The sequence below is a fragment of the Mesoplodon mirus genome (assembly GCF_964341445.2).
Source record: "Mesoplodon mirus genome assembly, contig: HAP1_SCAFFOLD_76, whole genome shotgun sequence".
NCBI lineage: Eukaryota > Metazoa > Chordata > Mammalia > Artiodactyla > Ziphiidae > Mesoplodon > Mesoplodon mirus.
The window spans coordinates 722,792-732,762 of NW_028295784.1; the positions used below are offsets into that span (position 1 = coordinate 722,792).

At 43.2% G+C, this 9,971-nt stretch overlaps 1 long non-coding RNA gene across 1 annotated transcript in view; it reads right to left on the minus strand.

The window, feature by feature from the left end:
• Positions 1-8,846, minus strand: part of LOC309797313 — a 694,752-nt gene extending 685,906 nt beyond the window's left edge. The window contains exon 1 of the long non-coding RNA XR_014292580.1: positions 8,789-8,846. This is a non-coding gene — a long non-coding RNA (uncharacterized lncRNA). The remainder of the gene's footprint in view (positions 1-8,788) is intronic.
• Positions 8,847-9,971: the final 1,125 nt, after the last annotated feature.

Consider the following 9,971-nt stretch of genomic DNA (forward strand, 5'->3'; position numbering starts at 1 on the left):
CACAATGTTCGTTGCAGCACTATTTACAATAGCCAGGTAATGGAAGCAACCTAAATGCCCACAGACAGATGAATGGATAAAGATGTGGTACATATATAAAATGGAATATGACTCGGCCATAAAAAGGAATGAAACTGGGTCATTTGTAGAGACAACGATGGATCGAGAGACTGTCATACAGAATGAAGTAAGTCAGAAAGAGGAAAACAAATACTGTATATTAATGCATATATGTGGAGCCTAAAAATGGTACAGATGAACTGGTTTTCAGGGAAGAAATAGAGACACAGAGGTAGAGAACAAACGTATGGACACCAAGTGTGGGAAGCCATGGTGTGGTGGTGGTGGGATGAGTTGGGAGTTTGGGATTGACCTGTATACATGTATATGCATAAAATACATAACTAATAATAAGGTGCTGTATAAAAAAAATAAATAAAATTAAATTTCAAAATTTTAAAAAATAAAATTTAAAAATAAAAGAGAAAAAAGTTCTTCCCGTGACACAGATGTATTTATAGGAATGAATTATTTCCATGCTTATATCTATAAATACATAAAAGAGGAATAAAATCTAACTTGAACGATAAAAGAAAAAAAAAGTGAACCCACGAGTTATACAGAGGAAAACCCTATCACGGCACGTGCTCCAGCGGTAAACAATTCTGAAATTGGTCAGAGGTGGGGAACCATCTCCCATACAGCCAGCAACCCACACCCCACGCAAGGAGCGTCCTCATTGCAAAGCTGGGGGACCGTGCCGAGGCATCTGTGAGTAAACGTGAGCTGAGCCCCAGGCCAGCTGCTGCTGAACTGTCCCTACCCTTTCCAGGTAAAACACCTGAATATGTACAAGGGCTTGAAAGCCTAGAGGAAGGACACTGGAGCCACACCAGCGACAGCACGCAGGCCAACTTGGTGCCTGTCGGCCACCCAGGGTGGTCCTGGACCCTGGCTCTCTACCAGAAGCTTTCCATTGCCCTGCCTGAGATACCCCTCCTGTCCCGGCCCCCACTGCTTTTTTCCTTCCTCACCTCTGTCCGGAGAGAAATTCCAGCGGAAGGTATGGGTGACACATCCTCTTCTTTACAGGCGGCAGCCTGGCAACTCCTGCAGAAAGGCCAGCAGAACCCCACTCACACCGGGCCACCCACAAAGCTGTGGCTCCTCACTCCCTCCCACCAGCACAGCCCCGAGACTGCGGACGGGGCAGAGAATATGGAGTCAGGCACAGCTTCAGGGGCTATTGCTGCCTGGAGCTCTGTTTATATTGACCTCAAAAAGGCACACCTGGGGAGGGCGGGCCGGCAGGGTAAGGCTGCCCAGGTCAGCTAATCCACAACCCTCAGGGAATCACATTGTTGAAAATGGACCCCACTAAGGCAGAAGAGAAGCCAAGGAAAAAAAGGACACAATGCCATTTGCAGCACCGTAGATGAGTCTAGAAGTATTCACGTGACTTGTAGTAAGTCAGAAAGTGAAAGACACATATCATATCATATCACTTATAGGTGTTACCTAAAAATGGATACCAGGGCAGATATTTCCACGGAGAAGGGCAATCACAGATTCATTAAACAAACTTATGGTTCACCAATGGAAACGTGTGAGGATTGGTTTCATTACGATATCGGGGTTAACACACATATACAAACACAGGTGACATATATAATCACCAAAGTCCTACAGAATACCAAGAGAGGACTACTCAACATTCTGTCATAACGTACATGGGAAACGGATCCCAGGAAGAACAGACATCTGTATATGTGTAAAAGAACCACATCTTCCACACCTACAACAAGCCAAACATTGTAATCAAACTTGCTGTAATAAAAAATAAAAAAAATAGATTAAAAACACGAACAAGAAGTAGTGAGACAAACGTGAGGGGCTTTCTCCTGGAACATTCCATTCTAAACTCCAATCTAGAACACCACTTCCACTGAGGCTCTCTTGCCCTAGTAAACAGATTTGGTAAGGGTGAACTGCTGCCACCTTGTGGCCGTTTCACACAACAGCAGCTTTAATCCCAGCGCTAATGGTCAGTTGATATTCAAAATCATTGCAGGCCTGTAAATGACACCTGCCCTGAAAACAAATCCTGGGGTCACATATCGACCAAAAAATTCAAAGGACGTCCATATTTCAAAACGACCGTTTCAAAAGGCATATTTTACGCACATTAGTGTTCTGCTTCTTTTCCTTTCTTTCCTTTTTTGTTAAAAAACACGGGAATGGAAAAAGGCATCCCTCAGAATGGGCGAAAATCGTTGCAGACGAATCAATGGACAGAGGTTTAATCTCCAATATATATAAACAGCTCATGCAGCTTAATATTAAAAAAACAAACCCAAAAAAAAAATGGGCAGAAGATCTAAAGAGACGTTTCTTCAAAGGAGACACAGAGATGGCCAAGACGCACGTGAAAAGCTGCTCAACAGCACTAATTATTAGAGAAATGCAACTCAAAACTACAATGAGGTATCACCTCACACCTGTTAGAATCAGCATCATCAGGAAATCTACAAACAACCAATTCTGGGGAGGGTGTGGACAAAAGGAGCCCTCTTCCACTATTGGTGGGAATGTAAATTGATACAGTCACTATGGAGAACAGTATGGAGTTTCCTTAAAAAAATTAGAAATAGAATTACCATCTGATCCAGCAATCCCACTTCTGGGCATATACCCAGAGAAAACCGTATTTCAAAAAGGCACATTCACCACAATGTTTGTTGCAGCACTATTTACAATAGCCAGGTAATGGAAGCAACCTAAATGCCCACAGACAGATGAATGGATAAAGATGTGGTACATATATAAAATGGAATATTACTCGGCCATAAAAAGGAATGAAACTGGGTCATTTGTAGAGACATCGATGGATCGAGAGACTGTCATACAGAATGAAGTAAGTCAGAAAGCGGAAAACAAATATTGTATATTAATGCATATATATGGAACCTAAAAAAATGGTACAGATGAACTGGTTTGCAGGGAAGAAATAGAGACACAGAGGTAGAGAACAAACGTATGGACACCAAGTGTGGGAAGCCATGGGGTGGTGGTTGTGGGATGAGTTGGGAGATTGGGATTGACCTGTATACATGTATATGCATAAAATGCATAACTAATAAAAACCTGCTGTATAAAAACATAAATAAAATTATTTTTCAAATTTTAAAAAAAATAGAATTTAACAATAAAACAGAAAAAAGTTCTTCTGTCACACAGATGCATTTATAGGAATGATTTATTTCAATGCTTATATCTATAAATACATAAAAGAGGAATAAAATATAACTTGAACCATAAAAGAAAAAAAAAACCTGAACTCACGAGTTTTACAGAGGAAAACCCTATCTGGGCACTTGCTCCAGCGGTAAACAATTCTGAAATTGGTCAGAGGTGGGGAACCATCTCCCATACAGCTAGCAACCCACCCCCCAACGCAAGGAGTGTCCTCATTGCAAAGCTGGGGGATGGTGCCGAGGCATCTGTGAGTAAACATGAGCTGAGCCCCAGGCCAGCTGCTGCTGAACTGTTCCCAACATTCCCAGGTAAAACACCTGAATATGTACAAGGGCTTGAAAGCCTATAGGAAGGGCCGTGGAGCCACACCAGCGACAGCACGCAGGCCAACTTGCTGCCTGCAGGCCAGCCAGGGTGGTCCTGGCCCCGGGATCTCTTCCAGAAGCTTTCCATTGCCGTGCCTGAGATACCCCTCCTCTCCCGGCCCCCACTGCTTTTTTCCTTCCTCACCTCTGTCCGGAGAGAAATTCCAGCGGAAGGTATGGGTGACACATCCTCTTCTTTACAGGCGGCAGCCTGGCAACTCCTGCAGAAAGGCCAGCAGAGCCCCACTCACACCGGGCCACCCACAAAGCTGTGTCCCCTCACTCACTCCCACCAGCACAGCCCCGAGACTGCTGACGGGGCAGAGAATATGGAGTCAGGCCCAGATTCAGGGGCTATTGCTGCCTGGAGCTCTGTTTATATTGACCTCAACGAGGCACACCTGACGAGGGCGGGCCGGCAGGGTAAGGCTGCCCAGGTCAGCTAATCCACAACCCTCAGGGAATCACATTGTTGAAAATGGACCTCGCTAAGGCAGAAGAGAAGCCAAGGGAAAAAAGGACACAATGCCATTTGCAGCACCGTACATGAGTCTAGAAGTAATCACGTGACTTGTAATAAGTGAGAAATTGAAAGACACATATCATATCATATCACTTATAGGTGTTACCTAAAAATGGATACCAGGGCAGATATTTCCACGGAGAAGGGCAATCACAGATTCATTAAACAAACTTATGGTTCACCAATGGAAAGGTGTGAGGATTGGTTTCATTTCGATATCGGGGTTAACACACATATACAAATATAGGTGACATATATAATCACCAAAGACCTACAGAATACCAAGAGAGGACTACTCAACTCTGTCATAACGTACATGGGAAAAGGATCCCAGGAAGAACAGACATCTGTATATGTGTAAAAGAACCACATCTTCCACACCTACAACAAGCCAAACATTGTAATCAAACATGCTGTAATAAAAAATAAAAAAATTAAATTAAAAACACGAACAAGAATTAGTGAGACAAACTTGAGGGGCTTTCTCCTGGCACATTCCATTCTAAATTCCAATCTAGAGCACCAGTTCCACTGAGCCTCTCTTGCCCTAGTAACCAGATTTGGCAAGGGAGAACCGCTGCCACCTTGTGGCCGTTTCACACAACAGCAGCTTTAATCCCAGTGCTAATGGTCAGTTGATATTCAAAATCATTGCAGGCCTGTAAATGACACCTGCCCTGAAAACAAATCCTGGGGTCACATATCGACCAAAAAATTCAAATCACGTCCATATTTCAAAAAGACCGTTTCAAAAGGCATATTTTACGCACATTAGTGTTCTGCTTCTTTTCCTTTCTTTCCTTTTTTGTTGAAAAAAACGGGAATGGAAAAAGGCATCCCTCAGAATGGGCGAAAATCGTTGCAGACGAATCAATGGACAGAGGTTTAATCTCCAATATATATAAACAGCTCATGCAGCTTAATATTAAAAAAACAAACAACCCAATACAAAAATGCGCAAGAGATCTAAAGAGATGTTTCTTCAAAGGAGACACAGAGATGGCCAAGACGCACATGAAAAGCTGCTCAACAGCACTAATTATTAGAGAAATGCAAATCAAAACTACAATGAGGTATCACCTCACACCTGTTAGAATCGGCAATATCAGGAAATCTACAAACAACCAATTCTGGGGAGGGTGTGGACAAAAGGAGCCCTCTTCCACTATTGGTTGGAATGTAAATTGATACAGTCCCTATGGAGAACAGTATGGAGTTTCCTTAAAATAACTAGAAATAGAATTACCATCTGATCCAGCAATCCCACTTCTGGGCATATACCCAGAGAAAACCGTATTTCAAAAAGGCACATTCACCACAATGTTCGTTGCAGCACTATTTACAATAGCCAGGTAATGGAAGCAACCTAAATGCCCACAGACAGATAAATGGATAAAGATGTGGTACATATATAAAATGGAATATTACTCGGCCATAAAAAGGAATGAAACTGGGTCATTTGTAGAGACATCGATGGATCGAGAGACTGTCATACAGAATGAAGTAAGTCAGAAAGAGGAAAACAAATATTGTATATTAATGCATATATGTGGAGCCTAAAAATGGTACAGATGAACTCGTTTGCAGGGAAGAAATAGAGACACAGAGGTAGAGAACAAACGTATGGACACCAAGTGTGGGAAGCCATGGGGTGGTGGTGGTGGGATGAGTTGGGATATTGGGATTGACCTGAATACATGTATAAGCATAAAATACATAACTAATAATAACGTGCTGTATAAAATAAATAAATAAAATTATATTTCAAAATATTAAAAAATAAAATTTAAAAATAAAACAGAAAAAATTTCTTCCCGTCACACAGATGTATTTATAGGAATGAATTATTTCCATGCTTATATCTATAAATACATAAAAGAGGAATAAAATCTAACTTGAACCACAAAAGAAAAAAAAAGTGAACCCACGAGTTATACAGAGGAAAAACCTATCAGGGCACTTGCTCCAGCGGTAAACAATTCTGAAATTGGTCAGAGGTGGGGAACCATCTCCCAAACAGCCAGCAACCCACCCCCCCACGCAAGGAGTGTCCTCATTGCAAAGATGGGGGACCGTGCCGAGGCATCTGTGAGTAAACGTGAGCTGAGCCCCAGGCCAGCTGCTGCTGAACTGTTCCCAACATTCCCAGGTAAAACACCTGAATATGTACAAGGGCTTGAAAGCCTAGAGGAAGGGCCGTGGAGCCACACCAGCGACAGCACGCAGGCCAACTTGCTGCCTGCAGGCCAGCCAGGGTGGTCCTGGCCCCGGGATCTCTTCCAGAAGCTTTCCATTGCCCTGCCTGAGATACCCCTCCTGTCCCGGCCCCCACTGCTTTTTTCCTTCCTCACGTCTGTCCGGAGAGAAATTCCAGCGGAAGGTATGGGTGACACATCCTCTTCTTTACAGGCGGCAGCCTGGCAACTCCTGCAGAAAGGCCAGCAGAACCCCACTCACACCGGGCCACCAACAAAGCTGTGGCCCCTCACTCACTCCCACCAGCACAGCCCCGAGACTGCTGACGGGGCAGAGAATATGGAGTCAGGCACAGATTCAGGGGCTATTGCTGCCTGGAGCTCTGTTTATATTGACCTCAACGAGGCACACCTGGGGAGGGTGGGCCGGCAGGGTAAGGCTGCCCAGGTCAGTTAATCCACAACCCTCAGGGAATCACATTGTTGAAAATGGACGTCGCTAAGACAGAATAGAAGCCAAGGGAGAAAAGGACACAATGCCATTTACAGCACCGTAGATGAGTCTAGAAGTAATCACGTGACTTGTAGTAAGTCAGAAAGTGAAAGACACATATCATATCATATCACTTATACGTGTTACCTAAAAATGGATACCAGGGCAGATATTTCCACGGAGAAGGGCAATCACAGATTCATTAAACAAACTTATGGTTCACCAATGGAAAGTTTTGAGGATTGGTTTCATTACGATATTGGGGTTAACAGACATATACAAACAGAGGTGACATATATAATCACCAAAGACCTACAGAATACCAAGAGTGGATTACTCAACATTCTGTCATAACGTACATGGGAAAAGGATCCCAGGAAGAACAGACATCTGTATATGTGTAAAAGAACCACATCTTCCACACCTACAACAAGCCAAACATTGTAATCAAACTTGCTGTAATAAAAAATAAAAAATTAAATTAAAAACACGAACAAGAAGTAGTGAGACAAACTTGAGGGGCTTTCTCCTGGCACATTCCATTCTAAATTCCAATCTAGAACACCACTTCCACTGAGGCTCTCTTGCCCTAGTAACCAGATTTGGTAAGGGAGAACTGCTGCCACCTTGTGGCCGTTTCACACAACAGCATCTTTAATCCCAACACTAAAAGTCAGTTGATATTCAAAATCATTGCAGGGCTGTAAATGACACCTGCCCTGAAAACAAATCCTGGGGTCACATATCGACCAAAAATTTCAAAGGACGTCCATATTTCAAAATGAACGTTGCAAAAGGCATATTTTACGCACATTAGTGTTCTGCTTCTTTTCCTTTCTTTCCTTTTTTGTTAAAAAAACGGGAATGGAAAAATGCATCCCTCAGAATGGGCGAAAATCGTTGCAAACGAATCAATGGAGAGAGGTTTAATCTCCAATATATATAAACAACTCATGCAGCTTAATATTAAAAAAACAAACAACCCAAAAAAAAATGGGCAGAAGATCTAAAGAGACGTTTCTTCAAAGGAGACACAGAGATGGCCAAGACGCACATGAAAAGCTGCTCAACAGCACTAATTATTAGAGAAATGCAAATCAAAACTACAATGAGGTATCACCTCACACCTTTTAGAATCGGCATCATAAGAAAATCTACAAACAACCAATTCTGGGGAGGGTGTGGAGAAAAGGAGCCCTCTTCCACTATTGGTGGGAATGTAAATTGATACAGTCTCTATGGAGAACAGTATGGAGATTCCTTAAAAAAACTAGAAATAGAATTACCATCTGATCCAGCAATCCCACTTCTGGCCATATACCCAGAGAAAACCGTATTTCAAAAAGGCACATTCACCACAATGTTCGTTGCAGCACTATTTACAATAGCCAGGTAATGGAAGCAACCTAAATGCCCTCAGACAGATGAATGGATAAAGATGTGGTACATATATAAAATGGAATATTACTCGGCCATAAAAAGGAATGAAACTGGGTCATTTGTAGAGACATCGATGGATCGAGAGACTGTCATACAGAATGAAGTAAGTCAGAGAGAGGAAAACAAATATTGTATATTAATGCCTATATGTGGAACCAAAAAATGGTACAGATGAACTGGTTTGCAGGGAAAAAATAGAGACACAGAGGTAGAGAACAAACGTATGGACACCAAGTGTGGGAAGCCATGGGGTGCTGGTGGTGGGATGAGTTGGGAGTTTGGGATTGACCTGTGTACATGTATATGCATAAAATACATAAGTAATAATAACGTGCTCTATAAAAAAATAAATAAAATTAAATTTCAAAATTTTGAAAAATAAAATTTAAAAATAAACAGAAAAAATTTCTTCCCGTCACACAGATGTATTTATAGGAATGAATTATTTCCATGCTTATATCTATAAATACATAAAACAGGAATAAAATCTAACTTGAACCATAAAAGAAAAAAAAACTGAACCCACGAGTTATACAGAGGAAAAACCTATCAGGGCACTTGCTCCAGGGGTAAACAATTCTGAAATTGGTCAGAGGTGGGGAACCATCTCCCATGCAGCCAGCAACCCACCCCCAACGCAAGGAGCGTCCTCATTGCAAAGCTGGGGGACCGTGCCGAGGCATCTGTGAGTAAACGTGAGCTGAGCCCCAGGCCAGCTGCTGCTGAACTGTTCCCACCCTTTCCAGGTAAAACACCTGAATATGTACAAGGGCTTGAAAGCCTAGAGGAAGGGACGTGGAGCCACACCAGCGACAGCACGCAGGCCAACTTGGTGCCTGCAGGCCAGCCAGGGAGGTCCTGTCCCTGGACGCTCTTCCAGAAGCTTTCCATTGCCCTGTCTGAGATACCCCTCCTCTCCCGGCACCCACTGCTTTTTTCCTTCCTCACCTCTGTCCGGAGAGAAATTCCAGCGGAAGGTATGGGTGACACACCCTCTTCTTTACAGGCGGCAGCCTGGCAACTCCTGCAGAAAGGCCAGCAGAACCCCACTCACACCGGGCCACCCAAAAAGCTGTGGCCCCTCACTCCCTCCCACCAGCACAGCCCCGAGACTGCTGACGGGGCAGAGAATATGGAGTCAGGCACAGCTTCAGGGGCTATTGCTGCCTGGAGCTCTGTTTATATTGACCTCAACGAGGCACACCTGGGGAGGGCGGGCCGGCAGGGTAAGGCTGCCCAGGTCAGCTAATCCACAACCCTCAGGGAATCACATTGTTGAAAATGGACCCTGCTAAGGCAGAAGAGAAGCCAAGGGAAAAAAGGACACAATGCCATTTACAGCACCGTAGATGAGTCTAGAAGTAATCACGTGACTTGTAGTAAGTCAGAAAGTGAAAGACACATATCATATCATATCACTTATAGGTGTTACCTGAAAATGGATACCAGGGCAGATATTTCCACGGAGAAGGGCAATCACAGATTCATTAAAAAAACTTATGGTTCACCAATGGAAAGGTGTGAGGATTGGTTTCATTACAATATCGGGGTTAACAGACATATTCAAACACAGGTGACATATATAATCACCAAAGACCTACAGAATACCAAGAGAGGACTACTCAACATTCTGTCATAACGTACATGGGAAAAGGATCCAAGGAAGAACAGACATCTGTATATGTGTAAAAGAACCACAT